The sequence below is a fragment of the Mustela nivalis genome, assembly GCF_964662115.1.
Source record: "Mustela nivalis genome assembly, chromosome: 16".
NCBI classification, from domain to species: Eukaryota; Metazoa; Chordata; class Mammalia; order Carnivora; family Mustelidae; genus Mustela; species Mustela nivalis.
Window position 1 is genome coordinate 48,186,852 of NC_139035.1, and position 22,943 is coordinate 48,209,794.

The following is a 22,943-nucleotide window of genomic DNA, read 5'->3' on the forward strand; positions in this document are numbered from 1 at the left end:
GAAGTTATGCCATAGAGGCAAGAGGTACATGCTTCATTTTATAAGATACTTTCACAGTTATTTATTTCATTTTCAAAGACCAGTGTCAGAGAAAAAGCATTTGAGACAGAATTGCTTAGGTTGATTGTGGAGGTCTTTTTCTATAGGAAGTGAGACAGGAATCATTTTTCAAAGATATGGTTTAAGGGCAAGGTGATATAATACAGGCTAGTATGTTAAAAGCACCTGGGGAGCTAAAAAGAGTGTTCATTATCATTATCATTCCTGATACATAGCACTCTGCACTTGACTATGGTAACAGAGAGGAAAAGGTAAATCCAAGACCCATTTCAAATGGTGTGCTGAAAATCAGAGAAGGGGGAGGAGTTTTTGATGCCATCACATTATGTCCTCTTCAATACCATTAGCACCATCAGAAAATTGGAACTACAAACTATTAGACACTATCATCATTGTTTTGCATGCATTATTTGTTCTTTATAACTGGCACTGTAATAATTGCTTTATATACATTGTTTTATGTATCCTTTATAATAAACTGTAATAAAATCTATATGGTAGAGATTAACATCCATATTTTAAAGATGAAAGAATTTATTTGAGAAGTTAGAAAACATGTCCAAATAACACCAAGGAGGAAGAATTCAAAAACATGTCTTTAGAAGTAATATAAGAAATAAAGAAAATTCAAAGGGCACTGTTTCTTTTTTAAGTCCTTGTATTTTAAAAACAATGATGCACAAACAGAGGTTTGGGGAGATCAGCAGAATCCAGTGGCTTAGCAAACTAAGTATGAAGTATGAGTGTTTACCTATCTCACACATTTGTTCTGGGGATTAAATGATACAAAAGATTATGTACCGATTTGAAACATTGTACAAAAGTGCCTTGAACATAGCAGGTCCTCAACAGATACTTTAAAAAAACTATGTGCTCAAAGACCACTACATACCCTATTTCCTTAGTAACTGTCAAAAATTTTAAATAGCTTTCAAAGGAGAGACATCAATGTGATAAACATCAATCTGATGTAAATCACTTTTACCTGCCTAATGGTATTATCATTACCCAGGCTTTATCTCACCATTTTGTGCAGAAACAGATCATTAAATTTCTCAGAGAAAAATAGTGGGCAGAAATTTTCTCAGAAACCTCATCAGGCCTACCATAATTTTTTCTCACTTTTTTAAAAAAGATTTTATTTATTCATTTGACAGACAGAGATCATAAGTAGGCAGAGACGCAGTCAGAGAAAGAGAGAGAGAGAGAGAGGAAGAAGCAGGCTCCCTGCTGAGCGAAAACCTGATGCGGGGTTAGATTCCAGGACTCCAGGATCATGACCTGAGCCGAAGGCAGAAGCCCCAACCCACTGAGCCACCCAGGCACCCCTTTTTCTCACTTTTTAAAATAACTCTATTGTTATAGAAAGAGTAACATAGAAACTAGAAATTATGGTATACAATGCTGGCCCAAAGCTATATTCAGAAGTGCACAATATGGAAAAAAGACATAATTAAGAGAATACCTAGGTCTAACGAATATTCTTTTGTCCAAATTCAAACCTCAACCTTGTGTTGTCATTACATTTAAATAGGGCATCTTTCTGGATGTGTTTTTAAAAGGTTTGCTTTTTTCTTCCCCCACTGAGAATGTGCTTCTTTACGCAGTCATGCTGTAACACACTGAAACTCAATAAGAGTACGTTTTAGAATGGCTTAGTGAGATTATAGGCAATTGAACTTTACAAGCTTCATTTTAATGCAAATTACTCTTCATTTTAAAATGCATATTTTTCACCTTATTAACCATATGATTCATTTGAAAAAAATGTGTTCATACCAAGTAAAGCTAGGTATATAATGAAATACGATTTCTACTTTCTAATCAAAACAAGTACATTTTTGCACGGACATTTCTGCGTCGAACATAATCAGTTATAACCTGTGGAACATGACAGAATTGTCCTTTGTTGATTCTTTGCTTGGGTGGCTCTTTTCTAAAGCGAGGTCTCAGTTCAGTGCTAAACGACCATCCTATCAGGTTAGGTCTCCTCATTACATTCAACCACATAATCCTATTTATTTTATTGAGCATATTTTTATAATCTGTAATCATACCGCCTCTTGCCACTAAAATGCTGGCTCTCAGGAGAGAGACGGGGACCAGGATCTTGCGTGGCCAGGAGTGAACAAATTTTGAGATAGAAATTGCCTTATAGTATCTTTAAGGAAATACTATCAAAACTACCAAATCTTATTCAAACTAGTTTCCTTTGTTTTCCCTAATAATTTAAACTTCAAAAAATGCTTTCCAGGATGCGTGGGTGGCTCAGTTGGTTGGACGACTGCCTTCAGCTCAGGTCATGATCCTGGAGTTCTGGGATCGAGTCCTACATCAGGTTCCCAGCTCCACAGGGACTCTGCTTCTCCCTCTGGCCTTCTCCTTGCTCATGCTCTCTCTCACTCTCTCTCAAATAAATAAATAAATAAAATCTTAAAAAAAAATGCTTTCCATAAATTTTCATGCTCTAATTTGTTAGCCATTAGACATTATTATCCAAATGCATCTATTTTTAAATTTCACACATTCATCTGAAGGTCCTGAGTCAGTCTCATAACTTTCACACATTCATTTTAGGGGATAAACTTTAGGTTTTTACATAGTTTATCATTTATTTTAAAGGCTTAGATTGAACTGACCTATATTAGAAATAACTGTTTTTTCTAGACTTTTTCTTTAAGTTTTGTTTAATTGAGCATTTTCCTTTTTTTAGTGAATTCCAAATGGAGAATATATTTTTCTATTTAAAACAATTTTTTCCAGAACACTAAAAAAATGGGGATATGTCCTAAGAGTAATAACAGATGATGTTTAGATCAATATAAATAAAAATTTTAACTTGCATTTCTAAGAATAACAGTATATAGGGGCACATTTTAATTGATTAAGATGACTGAAATCTTTTTTTTTTTTTAGTATTATATTAATCATGAAAGAATTCCTTTCATATCATTTAGCACACAGATATAAACAAACTCTCTGGTATCATTCTTTGTCATCTTGTATATTTAAGACTATGAACTACCAGAGGGCAAGAATTATGCTTTGCACTCAACCTGTACCCACCTTGACAGATATAAAGCACAGCAGCGAGTACAAAGTAGACATTAAGTAAATGATTTCAAGTGTATGGATACAGCCTTTAAAAATAGAGCTTTTTATTAAGAGATTTATACAAGAAAAAAATAAACAGAATACTGATAATAATAGACAATGCCAATCATTGGCACCTACTGCTAACAAGTTAAATCTCATGGCAAGATTATTAACATAAGCCACAAATTAAATCGTTATATAAGTCAGTTTGTTGCACAGTTTTAAGATTCTTGGTTTGTACTGTTAAACATGGTTGGCCATGTAATCAAAGAATTACTGGCAAAAAAAGAAGATATAGTTTATTATTAATCTAGCTCCTTTACTGGAAAAGCAAACAACCATAACCATTTGTGTCATTAGATGTATCTTACTATCAAACTATAAAATGTAAATATACTAGCGAGCTGTCACCAACTCTGTTCTAAAAACATCTATCAAATGTCTATTCTATGCAGTGTGATGTACTAGATACAAGGGAGATCCAAAACTCAATGTGACCAATTCCTTCACTTACTTGATCTTACAGTCCAGCTGGTGTGATAGACATGTAAACGAACTACCAACTATAAGAGATGTAAGAATTAAATTAAATATAAAAGGGCATTGCTCTAGAAATACAGAAAATGGGATAGTTTTACAATAGCCTCTTTGAGATAACTGCACATGAGGGATTGTCTTAAATGGACTGTCAATAAAGGGGAAAAGTACAGAAGGAATGCCTTTTTTTTTTTTTAATTTTTCCGGGTATGAATTTTGATAGGAAATTTTGTAGAACAGCAATAACTTCCTGTGGCTGCATTATGAGCTGAAGGCCAAACGGCAAACCTAAAGACGTCATCTGTGTTAGGATCATGGAGGGCACTGAAAGCCATTCCATGGACTCTCAAGTTCAGAGTCTTAGTAGCAAATGTAAATTCATGATCACAAAACTCAATGCTAATATATTTTGTTAGTCTACTCTCTCCCATGTGCCATAATGACCATGTCAATCTTATATATTTTCCATTTTTTTAAAGCAAAGTTTTTTTTTTTTTTAAGATTTTATTTATTTATTTGTCAGAGAGAGAGAGCACAAGCAGGGGTTGGAGCAGAGGAAGAAGCAGGCTCCCCAATGAGCAAAGAGCCCTATGCAGGACTCAATCCCAGGACCCCAGGATCATGACCTGAGCTGAAGTCAGATGCTCAACTGACTGAACCACCCAGGCATCCCTGTCAATCCCATGTTAACTACACTGAACTCTACATGCTTGTTAGACTCCGCTGATGAAACTACTTCTCAAAAAAAAAAAAAAAAAAAAGAAAGAAAAGAAAAGAAAAAAAGTACAAACTGTCAGAATGGAACTTCCCACCAATGCTTCTACTCTCATCATCAGACCTCTCTCCTTATTTCCCACCTGTACAATGGAAGCCACAGTAGGCTGGATAGTGTCCCTCAAAATTATGTACAGGTCTTCTTCGATTTAGGATGAGGTTATGTCCCAATAAACCCACTGCAAGTTGAAAATATAATTAAATTTCATTTTTTTTAATATTTATTTATTTATTTGACAGACAGAGATCACAAGTAGGCAGAGAGGCAGACAGAGAGAGAGGAGGAAGCAGGCTCCCTGCTGAGCAGAGAGCCTGATGTGGGGCTCGATCCCAGGACCCTGGGATCATGACCTGAGCCCAAAGCAGAGGCTTTAACCCACTGAGCCACCCAGGTGCCCCTATAATTAAATTTTAAAAAGCCTTTTATATACCCAACCTAACAAACATCACGGCTTAGCCTAACATTAGCCTACAGTGGGGCACTATCACCTAACACTAAGCCTATTCTATAATGCAGTGTTGAGGATCTCGTGTAATTTGTTGGAAGTTGTACTGAAATTGAAAAACAGAATGGTGTGCGGGTACCAGGTGATTATAAATTTACTGGTTGTTTACCCTTGTGATCATGTCACTGTGAGAGCTACAGCTTGCTTTTGCTGCCCAGCGTCATGAGAGAGGATTGTATAGTGCATCACTAGCTTGGAAACAGATCAACGTTCCAAGTCTGGTTTCTATTGTCAACTCACACCATTATAAATTTAAAAAATCCTAAGTGGGACCATTGTAAGTCAGACACTATCAGTACATCTGAAGTGTCCTGGAAGTTAATGAAGTAGGATTTCATTTCTACTTTACAACAAAAACACAGACATGGTTCCTTATTTGGAAACAGGGTCTTTGCAGACATAATTAGTTAAAGATCTTGAGATGAAACCATCCTGGATATGGGATGGGTCCTAAATCCAACAACTGATGTCCTTCTAGAAGGAGAAGATATAGAGACAAATAAAGAAGAGACACAGAGAACAAAGTGATGGAAAGACAGAGGTAGAGATGGAAATAATTCATTTTTAGACCAATTCTAAATACTTAGGATTGTCAGCAATCACCATCAACTAAGAGAGGCATGGGACAGTTATTTCCTCTGACCTTTCAGAAAGAACCAACTTGACTGACATCTTGATTTCAGACTACTGGCTTCCTGAACCATGAGAGAATAAATTCCTGCTGTTGAAATCGCTGTTTGTAGTAATTTATAATGACAGCCCTGGAAAACTAATAAAGATTTTGGTACCAGGAAGTGGGATGCTGTTCTAACAAACACCATAAAGTGTGAAAATGGCTACAGAATTAGTTAACAGTCAGATTCTAGATAAATTTTGAAATATTTAAGTGATGTAGCCACAAGCCAAAGAACACTAAAGGTCACTGGGAGCCACTAAAGCTGAAAGAGAAGCATCACGTTATTTCTCCCTGAGAGCAGAAGAAAACAACTTGACTCAATTTCACATCTCGGCTCACCTGAACTGTGAGAAAATAAATTTCTGTTGCTTTAAGCTACCTAGTTTGTGGTAATTGATAATATATGTTATATATACATTAGACGGAAGCATCATACTCATAGGGTCAAATAGGCAAACAGACTGACAAGCCCAGGACCTGATCTATCAAAGTCTAAGATCAAATAATCTGTTGACAGAAACCCTTCATCAGATTTTTTAACTTGATAATTTTTTTTTAACTTGGTTGAGCTAAATGAAAAACGATTACCAAACGGACCTCACATATTCCAAGTCAACTATTTCCAGATACAGCATTAGTATCCAGAGAAAAAGTTCAGTGTTATAAACTATGATCTTTTCTTATGCTTAAAATGCTTTTTAAAAAAATGTTTGATGTAAGTTATAGGACTTGTTTGGTATCTTCCAATTCTGTCATAAATTTTACAGTCACTTAATCTTGATATTTCCCTTGACTAACCATATCATACAGTAACACTTCCTCTTTCTTTAACTACCTGCATGCTTTAAGTTGGTATGTGTGTGGGTGGGCAGAAAATAGGGAAGTACCCTCCAAGAACACTGAAATAAAGCCATTGACCTTATCATATGCAATTAAACAACATGTCAACAACAACAAAAAAACAACCAAAATACTTTCTGAAAAATTAACTTAAATAAAAGCAATGTCCCTCAGAACAAAATCACTTGACTAACTTGACTATCTTGACAGAAATTATGGTAATGCTAATTGTTAGTAACAACTGATATTTGATTGCTTAATGTGTGCCAGGCATTATTCAAAGATCTTTGAAACATATTCTATCACTAATCCTTACAGTACTGAAAGATGGGCATTATGATGTTTTTTTATAGATATGGCAAAAGCAGTGGTAAGGTTAAGCAACTTGTTAAAAAAAACCTCAGCAATAAGTGTGAGGACCTGAATTAGAATCCACACAGCCTGTGCTCTTAACCACAAAAGCAAACTAAAGGCCAACACTCATTCCAGGAAGCCAGGAAACAAAGACTGGTTGAATGAGAAATACAGGCAGTTTCAGTAAATGTAAGCCAAAGGCAAGTGTAATAATAGAAGAAGGTCTGCTATGTCTGAGTGGCAGGTGCAGCCCTGGTACAGAGAGGTGTGCATCAGACTCTGACCCATCAAATACTAAATTCCTGTAAATTATTTCAGCTTGTTCTGATCCCATGTTTGTCAAACAATAGCCTGATTTTTAACTTGGCTTCCAATATAATGCACCTATAAGGAAACTGTTGACTAGAATAACTGAAATATATGTATAATATATTATACATATATTTCCATTAGCAGGCTTATTTCTCATTGTAAATGAATAAACTGGCATTCTGGCTTCAAACATCAGTCTCACATAAACTTGGAATATGCAAGCTTTCCAGAGTGTAATAAACACTGGCAAAATGATAAAGCCATGTTTCTGCTGCGCAGAAGGGAGGCTCAGACTGGGAGAGATGCCAAGGATGGCGTCCAGCGGCGAGGATAACTCAGGAGACTTCCATTAGCAATGCCCACTATCTTGACAGGGCTATGCCCACCTGTCCAGAGAGCTCTGGACTCTATCACATAATCTAAATCACAGAATTAAAAAGTGTAGAAGTTCAGGATCTAGAGAGATTTTGAAGATGTCCCAGTTGCTATCTGATGCTTGAGTGTCCTCTAAAATATCACTTACAGACAGTTCCTGAATCAATGTTTTAAAACCTCTAGAGGTCTTCACCATCTTCCAAGTACTCTCTTCTTATCTGATAGAAAATGAGAGATTGCAGCCAGATCTGCTTCCCTGAAACCTGCACACACACTGTCAGGAGCTGCTTACACGAGGCCCGCTCTCCATTCACATGGCAAACCTGTGGTGTCAAAAGAAAATTCCCCTATCTGTGAGAGTCTGACCTTCTCAAAGCTAGGCATCTCTGACTTCTTGAAATACTCCTCAACAGCCAAGGTTTTTATCTTGTCATTATCCAAGTCTCTCTGTTTTAAACCCATTTCAGTTTAACCAATCACCTTTTAGAATATATTCAGCAAAAACAGTTCCACTGTGAACTGACCGGTACAAAGAACATTTTCTGGATAATTTCCTTCTAATGTGCTAAAAACTGCATCAGAATTATTGAGGGCACATAAGCATAAAATATCATCCCACTGAGTTGTATGCTTTGGCTTCATTCAGTGCTGTACTACAGACATGTCTAAATCAAGTTCAACTCATAACAACGTCATCCCATTCTTCACTTCATTCAAAATTAAAACAACACAGAACACAGGAATACAGGAACTACAAAAACATCTATCAACACTTAGAAAGCAACTTTTCAACCACAATCCTATTTTCCTCAAGTCTATGAATAGGAAACTAACAGGTAAATCTCAGTAATGGAACGTAAGACAAGCAGCTTAACAGAACTTCTAAAACAGGTGGCAGGCCTCTCGAAAATGGAAAAGCCAAGCATGTTCTCTTGAATCGGTTCTGCAGAGCAGCAGGGAAATCTGCTGGAGAACATTTGAGAAACAATTTGTTCCCTGATTAAACCTAAAAGAAAGTTCTTAGGCCTTCTGACCCTATGACTTGCAGGCCTTTGAGTTTAGGAATGGGAAGATGGGATGCTTAGAGATGCAGCAGTCAGCTTGCATCCGTGAAACATCAGACCTGAGAACCCAAGACCCATGCTTTGATGGACAGCAGTGCAGCAGGCTATCTCTGAGCTGGTGGGCGAGCACCAGATGCCCTGACTCCCGGTATGTTCTACAGAATCATCAAACGTTATCCTTCAGTCATTTAAGCCACTGTTTATTTTGTTACACTATTACTTGCAGTCCAATTTTCTTAAAATAGGAAGTGATAATATATAGCTACCAGTCAAAATTACAAGTTGTTACACTGTAATGGAAGCAATATTAAAAGGGTTTTAAATATAAAAGCCTTCTAAATAAATAGTTTAAAACTTTCATAAATAGTGATAACTACATGAGCTGCTTTATACTATTACTGGTAAAAGGCCTAAAATTAAAGACCACATCACACCTGCGTAGTTGTTTACTTGCATCTGCATCCATATGTTAAGGAAGATAATTTAGAATAGGTCAAGATATAAAAGGCTGAATTATAAGAAAGGGTCTGAGTTAGACATTCACTTACTTCATCATCATCAACGTTCTTTCAAAACACCTTCTATAACTGAATTCCCAAAATTGTACACAAGGACCTACATAAGCCATGATTCTTGTAGCTTAAGTCTTCATAAACCAAGTCACCCTATAGGAAGAAACCAGAGAAATATTAAAACCTACACTGAATATGTATTTCTAAGTTCTATTCAGAAAATCTTACGTCTGCTCTAGGTGCAAGAAAATATGGCCCCACCAGTTTTAGCTTTCAAGATAAATGATAAAAATAATGAGAGTAGGCACTTATATTTGAAAAAAGATGAATAAATGTCTAAATAAAGGAATGGCAGCTAAGGCTATAAATCCCTTTGCTTTGTCAGCTTAAGTGGGATAATGTGAGATGATTCACGTTATTTTGATATTGCTATTTGTATTCAGTGAACTCACAGTCTGATTCCATGAAAACTGCAGTAAGATGTCAATTTTCCTTGTCCTCAAAAATGTACATTTTACATGTTCTATGGGCACATCTCGAAATATCACTACATCTGATACTATTACAGAGGGAAGAGATATAATAAAATTTCAAAGGCATCTTTGTCAGTAAAAATAAAACTTAAAGTTATGTCTATAATCCATTCATCAGTTTTAAATAAGAAATGTTTAGAGAAAAGAAAAGAGTAAATCAGTCAAACATACACAGGGGCAAAGTGGTATAGAGAAGTATCTAGTAGCACTAGATAAAAGTGGAGGCAACGGCTGGGAAAGATCTATACTAAATAATTATTTCAAGTTTATTTGAAATTCCAATTTAACTAGATATCCTATTACTTTATTTGCTTTGAATATGACAAATCTATGTAATAATACATTTTAGTAAAACTTTCATTCTTCCTTTTTTTTTTTTTTTTAAGATTTAGGGCACGTGAGCATGTATAAGCAGGGGGAGGAGCAGAGGGAGACAGAGAATCTCAAGCAGACTCCCAGCTGAGCATACAGCCTGATGCAGGGCTTGATCTAACAACCCTAAGATCATGACCTGAGCTGAAATCAAGAGTTGAACTGAGGGGCACGTGGGTGGCTCAGTGGGTTAAAGCCTCTGCCTTTGGCTCAGGTCACAATCCCTGGGTCGTAGAATCGAGCCCTGAATCAGGCTCTCTGCTCAGTGGGGAGCCTGCTTCCTCTTCTCTCTCTCTCTCTGCCTGCCTCTCCGCCTACTTGTGATCTCTCTCTCTCTCTCTGTAAAATAAATAAATAAAATCTCTTAAAAAAAAAAAAAAAAAAAAAGAGTTGAGCTGAAATCAAGAGTTGGCTGCTCAACTGACTGAGCCAGAGGTGCTCCACACTTTTCCTTCATTTCTTTAGCATTTTTGTTACCATTGTATTGAAGGAGATATATTACAAAAGTCAAACCATCAGACATGAATTTTCTTCCTTCAGGTACTACGTATTGGAAATCTATAGATGGACAAGACATGGCCTCTACCTGCCAGGAGTTCCCTTGCTTTAATGAGGCAGCAATCACTGGACTCTTGGCTCCCAGCATGTACCTCACTGATGGAAATTTTGTGAAAATAATCTCAGTGCCTGAAGGACCCACAAAGCCCTCTATTATAAACCTGCATCTGTTCTCATTTGCAGTTATTCCCTATTCTACTATCTTGTCATACCCACTGCCTCCCACCACTGTGGCCCCCAAAGACAGGAAAGCCCTGTGTGGATACATGCTCTGTCACTGGTTTATCTATAGACCCAAGGTATTCTTTCCTGTCCTTGGGGTTGTTCAAGTCTTAATTTTAGCTTTACCTTTAATTAATAAGGAGGCTCTATTTAAATTTCATTAGTTGCACTTTTCCCCCCATATTCCCCTTACAGGATCTGCCACACAACCCAACCCGGGACTACTTCTACCACCAGATATTTCACAACTGCCAAATCTCTATTTGTCACATTTTTACAGTAGAAAAATGTCAATAGATTTCTCAAAGATATATGAACCCAGAAAAATCAAGATCACATTATAAACAAAGAAACAAAAAGACAAAAATGCAACTGATAAAATTAAACATTCATACTCCTCAAGCTCCATATCTAATGCTCATTTAAATTAAATTCTAGAACACAGTTGGAAGAAGACACAGAGAAGAAAATTAACTAAGAAACAAGACTACATGTTATTTACATTTTTGGCACTTGATGTAATCACCTTTTTGGCATTTCTCACATATATTTTAAAGCTCCATATGCCTACATTTCTCAACTATAAACACCAACTATTCCAATACAACATGACAGGATATTTTCTGGCCTTCTCCCTCATGACAATAATACTTGCTGTATCATAATAAGCTACAGTGAGTCTGTGTGTCTATAAGATAGTAAATATTTTTTTCAGAGAAAAAATATTAATTTGAAATATAAACCATTTCAAATTTCTTTAAGCAAAACATGTGAATTTCTACCCTCTGTTTCCTCATTTAAAAAATTAATAAAATGACTCATGTGTCAGTTGATAAATCAAAATAATGTACCTTAAAAGTGTTTTATAAATTTAAAAGCTGTATGTAAATCCCAAGAAGGAAAGAGAAGAATTTTTAGTATTTTATCTATTTGATATTTCATATTATTGTAGGAATTACAGTAAAGTTTTTAAGTATCAACAGATAGTCAAATTATAATAGACTGGATTTTTAACTTATTATAAAATCACTATACACTGTTAAAGTTATAAGCTCCGCTTTATTATAGTTTTTGCTACCAAGGCTTATTCTAAATATGTGATGCTCATAAACCTGATATTCCATTTACTAGATTTTATAAACTTAGAGTAAAAAGAACCTTTGATTTAGAAATATGTCTATATCATTTATTAAATTTTTAATTAATTCCTTGGATATTTTTATTAGTAAATATTTTTGTGCTTAATTTTAATTCCCAAGAGCACAGGAATCACATATACTCTTATTCTCTGTCATACTCTCTTACACAGGCCTAAAAGTTCTAAAATTAAAACAAAATACCCATGAGGTAAAGATGCCATTGATCTACTGATGAATCATGATGGGCTGGATTACAATAATTTAACATATACACCTCATATTACATGCTCAATACAGGGTAAGATGGGGTAGGGGGACTACTCAAAACAAGCTATAGGAGAGCCTCTAGCTTCCAGGCTTGGCAAGGGAGAGAAAGGGAACATGGTGAAATTTGCAAATGTACTTACATGTTGAAGTGACAGGAATGATTTCAACTAGATTTCACTGTTCAAAGAAAGTCATATGGCTTCCCTATATTCAAAGATAGCAGAGAAACACAACTCTAGTGCCCAGCAAAAGTAAAAAGTGAGTATTTAGGAGTATTCTTTCCAAGACAAGAACAGTATTAAAAGCTATTTTAACAGATGTTTTTCAGCTTCAACTCCCTTACTCTCCTCCAGTATTTGATCCCATTGAGGACTCCCTTCTTGTAGCACTCCCTTCCCGTCCATGTGTCTCCATAAAGCAATTTTATGTTAGTTATTTTTACTTTCTGGGTATTACTTATGTCAAAGTCTTCATGACTACCTCTTAACTGATGACACTCCAATCCATGTTACAACTTGAGAACGGACGTCCTGGTTACACAACCATGCATTTATTCTACTAAAGATATCTCCAACAGTTCCAATTCAATTGATCAACAGAAGAAAATCACAATCTTTCTTCCCTAACCTGCCTTTCTATCTGTGTTCTCTAGCTTAGGTAATCACATCGGCATCCACTCAGATATTCAAATTACAGAATATCACAAATGTAATTTGTAAGCAACTTTATTAGTTGTACCTTAAAATGTATCCTTTCCTCACTTTTCCTACTGTTATTTCTCAATTCAGTGTCTTCTCTGACCTCTTAATCACTCTGCTTTCCTCTACTCTGACTCTATCACTTCTGAGTACATTACAGGAAGAGGTTTCTAAAATAAAATCTCATACCATGTTCTTCAGTAAATTCAAACTGGCATTCCCAGCCTCTCAAACTTTACTCTGCTCTGTAACCTGTTTCATAGCAAGCACCCAAGCTGTGTTCTCAAATCTGAGAAAATATAGATGTGGATGTTGCCAACATTATCAGAAGTCACAATCCACAACTCAAAAAAAAAAAAAACCACAGTTTCAAAAAAAAAAAAAAAAACACAGTTTCAAAAGATGTTCCCCAAGGGAGAAGCCAGAAAGAAGTGAATCTGAACTGATTTGTCTTCTACAAAAGGAAAAAGCAAATAAAATCAGAAGATGAGGGAAAAAAAATTAGAGGTAGTAATAAGTATTGAGAGATACTTTTTTTTTTTTTTTTGACAAATATTTAAAGAAGGGACTTTTATGTGGTCTGGAGTACATTAAATTTTTGCCTACCACTTTACTTTCATCTATCACCACAACCTAGAAGCATCCTTACCCTAGCAATAGCAATGCTGAGCTACTTTCCCAAATGCTGCATGATTTTGTTCACCTGAGATATTCTGTTCCCACTGTGTGGACAAACTCCTCCTTCCTCTTCCCTTAACTATATCACTATCACCTACCTCTCTGCTGAGGCACTACTACCCCTCCAAGATGATTTTTCTAACTCACCTCCTGGGCCAGATTTTGGCACCCTCCTTTGTGTTTCTACCTACCCATAATGCAATGGTAGTTCTTTCTACACCATGGTTGTGACACTTTACTTCTCTGTCCAACTCTCACTCAATTGTGAACTATTTGGGGTCAGAAGCTATAACTCTCTATCTCTGTACTTACCTTAAATGGGCTGGAAACAAATTCTCAAAACAATTATGTTTAAAAAATGTAAATAATCCCCAAATAAATTAACAAGTTAATATGTAGTAGAATGGATCTGAATTAATCTGTCCATTGTACCATTCTCATAATTCCTCTTGTGATATATGATGTAGGTACCGCATCATACTTAAACTGTGATCAGCTAATAGGAAGTTATAAGGATGTTAAAATGCTATTTGGAACATTGAACTTTGCCTCATTAGCTCTGTGTTTTATGGGAGAATGAATTGAAAGACTTTACAAAAGGCCCCACCACAACAGTGAACATTAGTTTTCCTGGAGTTTGTTTCCTCTTTTTAAAGACTTTTCTTACTAATTTCCATCAATTTAAATTCCGAATTCTCAGACAATATGAGCCATTAATGATTACTTAATTCAATTCAGACTATCAGAGTAATAGGGACACTCCACAGAATGCAATGGAAAATGGGTAACCTAAGCAGAGCAGATAACAAGCTAAGATATGCCAAGTTCAAATAAAGAAGAAAGCTATGAAGACATGTTTTGTATCCTTTACTTCAGATTTAATGGAAAGTTTGATTCTTAAGTCTCTAAGGAAACCTGAAAAACCAACAGACTTACTTATCTTAGATTTGGCTAATAACAAAGACTGTTGTGAGAATACAACGTTTTCAATATTGCATAAGTTCTCAAATGGAGTAAAAGCACGAACTTGAACAATAACAGCATTGTAGGACAGGCTCAATGCTGCACTGTGCACACTGCAGGCATGTAGGCTAACGGTTGGCAGACACTGTCTCGTATTCTCTTTGTCCCTGTACATTTCAAAACAATAAAAGCCTTCATAGAACTCACTTAGGCTTTTCAGCCTAATTAATACAGACAAAACCCTACAATATATTCCATTACCAAGACTTAGACTGTTTTCTTCCTCTAACTGGCATCATTCATTATTAAGAATGATTTCTTAATATTTTATCAATGTATATGTGTCTGAAACCTCTTTTCTCAATAACAGATATTATATATAATATTTCTAAATGATTTAAGATGCCATTTGAAGTTGGAGAGTATCTTCCTTTTGGAACTTTTTTCCATCAGAGAACTTTTTTTATTTTAAAATTAAAGACTTTCAGAAGTGACAAAACAATGAAATAATTTTATGAACAATCTCTTACACCATCATTTATATGTGTTTTTTCATCTTATACTGAAACATTAAACACTCATAGTTTTGTTAGTCTAGCTCCTCCAAGAAGAGGTCAAAATACAACCTGATGCATGTGTGTCAATCCCACCATGTGTGTACAGTAATCTGCTGTAACAGATTACTGCAACTGTAGGGGCCACAATGACACAAATTTATTATAACTCTATAGGTCGAAAGTCTGAAAGAGATCATTCTGGCTAAAATAAAAAAGGCTGTGGTTCTTCTGGATACTCTACCAAAGAATCCATTCCTTGCCTTTTTCAGCTTCTATACACTATTTGAATTCCTTGGCTCCTGGCTACATCACTCCGACCTCTGCTGCCATCATCACATCATTCCTTCTACTTCTGTTGTCACACTGCCTTTTCTCTCTCTGATCCTTTGCCTTTGCTCTCACAAGGACACTGTAATTATGAAGATCCACTCAGATATTGAGGACAACCTCCCATCCCCCATATCCTTAACTTAATCACATTTGCAAAGTCTCTTTTGCCATGTCAAATAACCTATTCATAGGTTCTAGGGACAAGGACATAGACATCTTTGAAGGGTATTATTTAACCTACAACAATTTATAAGAGCTTTATTGGGAGAAATGCCAATTGTGTATTTAAAAAAAAAGAAAACAAAACAAAAAGTTGGGGGAAAGATAACCATCAAACTGTGACAGAGATCTGAACCCTGTGAAGGAAAATTGAGTAGGCAAGAATCTGATTGCAGACCAGTGCCAAGAAAGCCTTTCCAGGTCTTTGGAGAATCCCCAACCAAAGTAGTCTGTTAAAGGAATGAATGAATAAATATAAAAACTTCCTTTCTGGAATGAGCCTATATCAGCATTGCCACTGGCCAGAAGTAGCCTGAGGAACATGGTGCAAAGGTAAGGGTGAACCCAAGAGGGCAATAGCTGGGGAAGACAGGCAGTTTTGCTACCTGCAACGGGAAATGTGAGTATTAAGTCCCTACATGACTGTTAGGATCCTTTACCATTTAAAAGAGAGCCTGAGAGTCTATTTGAAGCCCTTCTTTTTTTTTTTTAAAGATTTTATTTATTTATTTATTTATTTGTCAGAGAGAGAGAGAGAGAGAGAGCGCACAAGCAGGCAGAGAGGCAGGCAGAAGCAGAGAGAGAAGCAGGAAGCAGGCTCCCCACTGAGCAAGGAGCCTGATGTGGGACTCGATCCTGAGTCTCTGGGATCATGACCTGAGCCGAAGGCAATGGCTTAACCCACTGAGCCACCCAGATGTCCCTATTCCAGGCCCTTTTTTTAATTTATATATTCATTCATTTTTATTTCATTTAAATAAGCATTTATAAAATGCCAGGTAATGGAGCCCAAATGTAAAAGATGTAATCACTACCCATAGAAAGCTAGCAGGATCATGGAAAACATAAAAATACTTATAATGCTATCCCAGGATAAATACACTATAGCATGACCATACCTTCCAGTTTACCTAGAAAATCACTTTATGCCCATTTCCAGTGCCACATCCAATTAGCACCTCCTTTGTCTCTCAAAGTGTCTCAGCTGAGAAAACAACTTATATGATCACTTTAATCATGGGAGCCCATACCCTTGATCCAGACCAAGGAGAAGGAATAAAGAGTTATAATGTCCTGGATGCAGTGAGAACTCTACTAAGAGAGTATGGAGAAGTTATCTAGACAAACAATTTTGGGAAGATGAAAAGGGCTATGCAGGAAGCACATTTGAAACAAATAACAATATTTTTTAAAAAATCAATGGCTTCTATGAAAAAGACAAGTATTTTGGAACAATCAGATATAAATTATATATGAGAGAGATAAGAAATGAAGTAGAGGCGCACCTGGGTGGCTCAGTGGTTTAAGCCTCTGCCTTCAGCTCAGGTCATGATCTCAGGGTCCTGGGATCAAGCCCCACATCGGGCTCTCTGCTCAGCAGGGAGCCTGCTTCCGCCTCTCTCTCTCTGCCTGCCTCTGTGCCTATTTGTGATCTCTGTCTGTCAAATAAATAAATAAAATCTTAAAAAAAAAAAAAAGAAATGAAGTAGAGCAGGTAACTTAAAATCAGAACATTATAGTCCTTACACAACTTGCTATGAACTGAATTTATTTAGTTACTATTTATCATTTAAATTCAAGAACAGAAATAATATTGCTGTATGAGGATTAAAGAAACTAGAGAATAAATACTTGAAATTAGGGTGTTGTAACTTTTTTCAATGTTAAACTTAGGGGTTATCTGCAGAGGTGACCTTAGGAAAAAAATTTCAGAAATTTATAATATAGAAATCAATATTTAGAGATCACTATTTAGAGATGAATTTTAGCTTGAAAGTTAGAAAATATCTCACTCAGCTATAAAAATCTATCTATAAAGCATTCGCAGAATATCAGTTTATATAACAGTGCTAATTCCTATGAAGACTTCCAAGAGAATTTTCTTGGGGGTAAATAAAAATACCTGAAAAAGGTGACCAGATGTGTCACTATATTCCATGAATTAGTTTAAGATGTAATGATGCTCCCTAAAACACTGAACTATAATTTTTAGCATTTATTTTCAACCCTAATAGCAAATAATAGGTATTGTGTGTAGCAATGTGTTAAAGCAATTCCTAAATTAAAATAGTACAGATTATCATCATGTGATAGAAGTAATTTGTATACCAGGATCCTAAAAAGAAATCTGATCTAGATAACATTTGTAGTAACTATTGTAATGAATTATTCTATTAAAACTAGTGTCCTACGTACCCTATACCTAAAACATGGAGGGTAAAGAAGTAAAGAATGAGTACAATGTGACTATCAATATAAACTGCTACATGCAAAAGATATTATATGCAAACTTGCTGGTAACAACAAATCAAAAAACACTAATATATATGCAAATAATAAAGAGAAAAGAATCCAAATATATCACTAAAGAAAACTAACAAACTATGAAAGAAAGGATCAGAGAAAATCTGCAAAAACAACCACAAAACAAGTAACAAAAAGGCAATAAATACATATTTATCAATAATTATTCTAAGTGTAAATGGACTAAATGCTCTAATCAAAAGGCATAGGGGGACAGAATGGATTAAAAAAAAAAAAAACCCATCTATATGCTGCCTACAAGAAACTCATTTCAGACATAAAGACAACTTCAGATTGAAAGTGAGATGGTACAGGGGCATCTGGGTGGCACCATTAGTTAAGCATCTGCCTTCTGCTCAGTTCATGATTTCAGGGTCCTGGAATTAAGCCCCGTGTCGGGCTCTCTGTTCAGTGGGGAGTCTACTTCTCTCTCTCCTTCTGCCCCTCCTCCCCACTAGTGCTCTCCCTCTCAAATAAATAAAATCTTTTTTTAAAAAAGTGAGGGCATGGAGAAATATTTATCATGCAATGGATGTGAAAAGAAAGCTGGAGTAGCAATATTTATATTGGACAAAATAGATTTAAAGGAAAGTCTGTAATAAGAGACAAAGAAGGACACTATACAATGATATAGGGGAAAATAGAGCAATATTGTTATATTGCTTACAATATAACAAATGCAATATTTATACACCCAACATGGAGGCACCCAAATATAACTATTAATAGCAAGCATAAAGCAACTAATCCATAGTAATACAATAATAGTAGGGGACTTTAACACCCACTTATATCAATAGAAAAATCATCCAAACAGAAAGTCAAGAAGGAAACAGTGGCTTTGAATTATACACTGAACCAAATGGATTTAGCAAACATAGTCAGAACATTAAAGCCTAAAACAGAAGAATACACATTCATTTCAAGTGCACAAAGAACATTCTCCAGAATGCATCACATATGAGGCCACAAAACAAGTCTCAACAAATTCAGAAAGATTGAAATCAGACCATGCATCTTCTGATTACAATGCTATGAACCTAGAAATCAACTGCAAGAAAAAATTTAGAAGGAGCACAAATACAAAGATGTTAAATAGTATGTTATTAAGCAATCAACAGATGGACCAAGAAATCAAAGATGAATTCAAAAAGTACATGGAAACAAACAAAAATGAAAAAAAAGCAGTGCAAAATATTTGGGATGCAGCAAAACCGGTTCTAAGAATGAAGTGTATAGCAATACAGGCCTACTTCAAGAAGCAAAAGTCTCAAACAACCAACCTAACCTTACACCTAAAGGATCTAGAAAAAGAACAACAAACAAAACCCAAAACCAGCAGAAGGAAGGAGATAATAAAGACTAGAACAAAAATAAAGAAAATAGAAAATAATAATTCAAAAAAATATATATGACAGGTCAATGCAACCAGGAGCTGGTTCCTTGAAAAGATGAACAAAACTGATAAACTACGAGCCAGACTCATTTAAAAAAAAAAAAAAAAAGAGGGAGAGAGAACAGACTCAAAATCACAAATGAGGAGAAATAAATACCTAAGACCAAAGAAATACAATTTTTTAAAATTTATGAAACCTATAACCAAAAAATTAGACAACATACAAGGAATGGATAAATACCTAGAAACATATGATCTACCAAAACTAAAGCAGGAATAATCAGAAAATTTAAACAGACCAATTACCAGAGGGAAATTGAATTAAAAATAAAAAAATTTCCAACAAACCAAGTCCAGGACCAGAAGACTTCACAGGTGAATTCTACTAAACATTTAAAAAGAGAGAGAGAAAGAGAGATAATATCGAGGGAGGAAGCAAGATGGTAGAGGAATAGGAGCCTGAAACAACATTATGTCCCAGGAGTTCAGCTAGATATTTATCAAACCATTCTGAACACCTACAAACTCAACAGGAGATAAAAGAGAAGAAGAGCAGCAATTCTAGAAAGAGAAAATTAACCACTTTCTGGGAGGTAGGATGTGGGGAGAAGGGAATCCGAATCCACCGGAAGATAAACAGCAGGTGGGAGGGACCAGCTTCCAACAAGTGGTGGAGCAGCAGAGCACAAAATCGGAACTTTTAGAAGCCTGCTCCGCTGAGGGACATTGCTTCAGAGGCTAAGATGGGAAAGTGTGGTCTCGGGGTCACAGAAAGACCAGGGGTGTCTGAGTGTGGCAGAGCTGCCAGGTATCAGAGCAGGGAAGCCAGCTACAGAGATGGAGCCAAGGACTGCGCTCTGAGTTTGGGTTACCTTAAACCATGATCCAAGGCACAGTCGGGCCACTGGTCTTCAAGCAGGAACCCCACATGCAGCACATCCAGAGAGATCCCCTCCTTCTTCCACCGGGAGGAGAAATGGAGGAGGGTGCACTAGGAATCTGCTGGGTTTGGAGACTCCAAACAGGGCCGTGCACTGGAGAGCAGGGAGATGGGAGGGACTGACTGCTATTCTCTGAGGGTGCACTGAGGAGTGGGGCTCTGAGGTCTTGGCTCCTCCAGGACAGAGACTGAGAAACTACCATTTTCATTCCCATCCTTCTAAGCTGTAGTGAAAGCGTTTGGAACAGAAGCTACCGAGAGTGAACCTGAGCAGATTACTTAGCCTGGCCACTGACAAGGACTGTGAAATTCTGCCTCCAGCAAAGACATTTTGAGAATCACCACAACAGGCCCCTCTACAGAAGATCAGCAAGAACATCCAGACAAGACCAAGTTCACCCATCAAGGACAACAGTGGAACTCCAGAGCGAGGGGAAAGCAACACATAGAATTCATGAGTTTTTCCCATGATCCTTTAGTCTTACAAAGTTAAATGTTTTTAATTTTATCTTTTTCTTATTCTATTTTTTTAACTTTTCCTCTCTCCTTTTTTAACATTTTTAAACTATTTTATCTTATCAGTACCTTGACTTAAAAAAATCTTTTTAAACTATCATTTGCTATAGTCATATTTTATCCCTTTATTGTATTTAAACTTAATTTCATATACATATCGGTTTTCTTCTTTAAAAATTTGGGATACAATTTCTTCTAATAGATCAAAATATACTGTAAATCTAGCTACAGCCTTTTTTCCTTTTTCCTATCAACTTATCAATTCTTTTTTTAGAATCCTTTTTAAAGATTTTATTTATTTATTTGACAGAGAGAAATCACCAGTGGGCAGAGAGGCAGAGAGAGAGAAGAGGAAGCAGGCTCCCTGCTGAGCAGAGAGAGCCCGATGTGGGACTCGATCCCAGGACCCCGAGATCATGACCCGAGCCGAAGGCAGCAGCTTAAGCCACTGAGCCACCCAGGCGCCCCTTAGAATCCTTTTTAATTTTCATCTTTACACTCACATTCCATCACTTCATCTTGCTTATCCTTATTTTTATACATATATAAGTTTCTTTCTTTAAAATTTTAGGAAGTAGTTTCTTCTAAGAGACCAGAATACACCCAAAATCAAGTGGGTGGCTCTGTTCTATCCACCAGTCTAATAAGTATATATATATATATATATATATAAATATATTTTTTTTAATTTTTAAATTCTTTTTCACCCCTTTCTTCTCCCAGTTTTGGGTCTCTTCTGATTTGGTTAGCATACATTTTTCTAGGGTCTTTGCCACCCTTTTAGTATTTTAGTCTATCATTCATATATTCTTTTTTTTTTTTAATTTTATTTATTTATTTGACACAGAGAGAGAGAGATCACAAGTAGGCAGAGCAGCAGGCAGAGAGAGAGGGGGAAGCAGGCTCCCCACTGAGCAGAGTCGGATGCATGGCTCCATCCCAGGACCCTGGAATCATGACTGAGACGAAGGCAGAGGCTTAACCCACTGAGCTAACCAGGCACCCCTATCATTCATATATTCTTATCTAGATAAAATGACAAGGCAGGAAAAAATCACCACCAAAAAAAAAAAAAAAAAACAACAGGCAGTATAGACGGCTAGGGACCAAATCAATATGGACATCGGTAATATGTTAGATCTAGAATTCTAATTCTAATTATCTAGAATGACGATTATCAAGGTGCTAGCAGGGCTCAAAAAAGACATGGAGGTTATTAGAGAAATGCTGTCTGGAGAAATAAAATCCCTTTCTGTAGAAATAAAAGAACTAAAATCTAACCAAGTTGAAATCAGAAAAGTTATTAATGAGGTGAAATTAAAAATGAGGCTCTTACTGCTAGGATAAATGAGGCAGATGAAAGAATTAATGATATGGAAGACCAAATCATGGAGAAGAAGCTGAGCAAAAGAGAGACAACTACTGGACCATGAGGGGAGAATTTGAGAGATAAGTGATACCATAAGATGAAACGATATTAGAATATTTGGGATCCCAGAAGAAGAAGAAAGAGACAAAGGGGCAAAAGGTATATGAAGCAAATTATACCAGAGAATTTCCCTAATTTGGCGAGGAAACAAGCATCAGATTCCAGGAGGCACAAAGAACCCCCTTCAAAATCAATAAAACTAGGTCCACACGCTATTATCTAATAGTAAAACTTAGAAATCTTAGAGACAAACAGAAAATCCTGAAAGCAGCTCAGGAAAAGAAGTCTGTAACATACAATGGTAGAAATATTAGATTGACAGCAGGCCAGAAAGAACTGGCATGATGTATTCAGAGCACTAAACAAGAAAAATATAAGGCAAATATTACATCCACCTAGGCTGTCATTGAAAATAGGAGATAAAAACCTTCTAGGAGAAACAAAAAATAAAAATTTGCAAACACCAAACCAACCCTACAGGAAATATTGAAAGGGATCCTCTAAGCAAAGAGAGAGCCTAAAAGTAGTAGATCAGAAAGGAACAGAAACAATACACAGTAACACTCACTTTACAGGCAATACAATGGCACTAAATTCATTTCTTTCAATAGTTACCATGAAAGCAAATGACCTAAATGTCCCAATCAAAGAAGATTATGCTGAGTGAAATAAGTCTAACAGAGAGAGCCAATTATCATACGGTTTCACTTACTTCT